Below are 3212 nucleotides of genomic sequence, written 5' to 3' on the forward strand. Positions count from 1 at the left end.
CCCTAATATCCTAAATTTACAGTTTTACAATCCAATCCCTAAAACTAAATATTATTATTTTACAATTTAGTACTAAATTCAGTTTGCACAATTTTGCAAAATAGTCTCTTTTCTAAAATTTCTAGATTTTAAAATATAGGCCTACGACTAAAATTACCAATTTTTTAGAAATTAGTCCATCATTTTTCAACCATTAGACTTTCTTATTTGGTTTTCGAATTTTAAATTTTCAAATCATATAAATTAGTCCTAAAACTCGAGTTCTAAAATATTTACAATTAGATCATTTTAAGACCCATTTGATTACCAAGTAAAATGTTTTTCAGTAAAATGATTTACGGAAAATGTTTTACTTTTACGTAAAATGATTTCTTGGAAAATATTTTTGGTGTTTGATTGAATCATGTAAAATATTTTTCATTGTTTATGATTTCACGAAAATATTTTCCAAAAATTTGTTTTACATATATTAATTTATATTAATAAATTTTTATATTTTAAATTTTTTACATATATTGCAATGATTTATTTATAAATAAATAAATCAAATTAAATACATAATAATAATAATCAATTATTAAAATATAAAAGCATTGCAAACTACTTCCGAAATTTACTAATTAGTAGTGAATCAATTGTAGTGATCTCCTGATGAAATTACGCTCAGCATAAAAGCAATTACGAGAAATGAATTCAATGCCAAAGTACAAGATAAATGGAACCAGTCATTACTTGGTATGAGGTTAATGCTTGCAATAGAGGGACCAACACAATCAGTTGATAACTTTAAGAAATTGATTCGAGGTCAATTATTCTTCTGAATCATAAAATGGGAAAAAGAACAATTAAATTAATGATACTAAGACAATAAAAATTATAACAGATAGAGGATCGTTGATCTTGTTCTTCCAGATGTCGATGTTTGCACCAAAAATGCGGCAACTCTCATTAACAGCCCATTACCGCACAATTATATACAAAAGCACCTGCCCGTGCCTTGACAGCAAGCACATTCCACTCTTGTCCATCCCTTTTTCCCTCCTTTGGATTCCAAGAATGCAGAAAAATTACTCCATCATCATGCCCTCCATGACCTCCAGCTCCTATTACTAGTAAACTGTTTCCGCATGCTTTAAATGCCAACCCCCAACCGTAGGAAGAGTCCGCCCTCACAGGTAGTCTCTTCACAACACTCCATGAGTTATTAACCTTATCATATTTCTTAACTTCATTAGTTTCTTGATCAGCAGAGTAAAGTCGATTATTTACAACAAAGAACTAAAGGAGGTGAACGATAGCAGGATGAAACGCACGCATCGCGACCAAGGTACATATTTTCTATCCTCCTCTATGACCTTGTCTCAATATTGTACTCTTCACCACATGTCAAACAATCTATATGACTTGACATGCCCCCAATCATATAAAACTTCCCATCCATAAAAAATCCCGAACATAGTTTACGCGGGAAGTTCATGTCGGGCAATGTTTGCCAAGTACCTACTTTAGAATTGTAGAGTTCAGCAGATTGTAGGACATTGCCATTCTTTTCACTTCCCCCAACAACAATGGCTATCTCCCCAAGGCTGCTAGAACCAAACAGACAACGAGGCAAATTCATTAAAGGGCATTTAGACCAATTATGGGTAACCAAACTATACATCCAAATAGCAAATCCTGACAATTCACGACCAAATACAAGTAATTCACTCCCCACTGCAAGAGACTCCTTGTCAGCACAAGTAAAACAATCATCACATGGAATCCTAGGTAATCTCATCCATTTCTGTCTCATAGGATCAAAAGCTTCCCAAGGCATCATATTACAGGCCAAGTAAACCCAGTGTTCAAACCCTTGTATTGCCAAGGGATAAAGGTACACTCCAGGTGCTAAAAACCCTTGTATTGCCTCAGGCAGAAGGGGCAAAAAAGCGTTCACCTGATTAAAGTAAGGTGCAATATGCATGCATATGCATATATGTATATGTGGTGCGTATATGTAAGGTTAAGCAATATAATTATGATAAAACACTTTTATCCAATTTATCTACAAAACAAGGAATTTTTTATTGTTGGCCAATATGCAAAAGTTCCTATTAGTTCCATGTCTGCTATTCAATACACAAATATTACAAAATAGAGTTTTGATAATATCCTATTTCTTACAAGTAAAGGTACATCTAATGAAAAAGTTGAAAACAAAAGCAATTAAAGAGAACTTCAATTAGGCGGATTTTATATGCCCATCGCCTTACAAAAAAGCACGCCTAAGCACACTAGGCGAGCGCCTAATCAAATGTGCCTTGCCCAAAAGGGTCTGAGGTCCTTTGTTTGTCTGAAGCTAAGGTGCAAAAGCATAGGCACACCTTGACAACATAGTATGGTTCAATAAATTAACAATGCATCACTTTAGTACCGTCTTCCTATGGGCAAATTAACAGATCATATAGACTCATAAAAAGATCAAGCCTGAGATTGCACTGCCATTGATACGGATATACCCAGGAAAACCAAAAATGAGTAGATGTTGCAACAAAATCTGCATGAAAGCAGTATCAAGAACGCAAGCAGTATTGCCTAAGACTAATGCAACAAAAGATTGGAATTTTCTGCCCAGTGCATGGCCAGATTAAGAAAAACAAAAATACCCAATTAAATCAACAAAGTGAAGACAGATAAATTACAACCCAGAAAGGGGAAAAAATAAAAAGAAAATACCTGGTAGATTTGAGGCTTGAGATTTGTGCTCAAGAGGTGGTGAAGCAAATTATACCCACAAATTGATCCATCTTTGAAACTTTGCTTTTCTTTTGTGCTTCCATTTTCTTTCCCTATTCCATCAGTTTTCTCCATTTTTTGATTCCCTCAATTATTTCTCCGAAATCAAAACATAGAAAAAAGGTTGATGAACGCCGGTGTCTGGTGTTAAGAATCGGTGTTGGCTCATGGCAAGCAGAAGATCAGGTGTCAAAGGATAGGGGAAGGGGAAGGGAAAGGGAAAGGGAAGATCAGTGTCTAAAATTTTCCTGAAAATGTCTTACCGAATTAGAAACGGTAAGATATTTTCCAAAATTAAAGGCTTCTTTTTCCCATGTTTGTAATTGATTTTACATGAGGAAAATATTTTCAGCCAAATAAACACTGGAACAGGCTGAAAACCTTTTCCGGAAAATGTTTTACTACAATCAAACAGACCCTTAATTTAAAACATG

General features: G+C 34.3%; 1 pseudogene; it reads right to left on the minus strand.

The window, feature by feature from the left end:
- Positions 1-948: 948 nt before the first annotated feature.
- Positions 949-2853, minus strand: LOC105766696 (F-box/kelch-repeat protein At5g60570-like; annotated as a pseudogene).
- Positions 2854-3212: the final 359 nt, after the last annotated feature.

This window comes from Gossypium raimondii, chromosome 4 (assembly GCF_025698545.1).
Source record: "Gossypium raimondii isolate GPD5lz chromosome 4, ASM2569854v1, whole genome shotgun sequence".
NCBI classification, from domain to species: Eukaryota; Viridiplantae; Streptophyta; class Magnoliopsida; order Malvales; family Malvaceae; genus Gossypium; species Gossypium raimondii.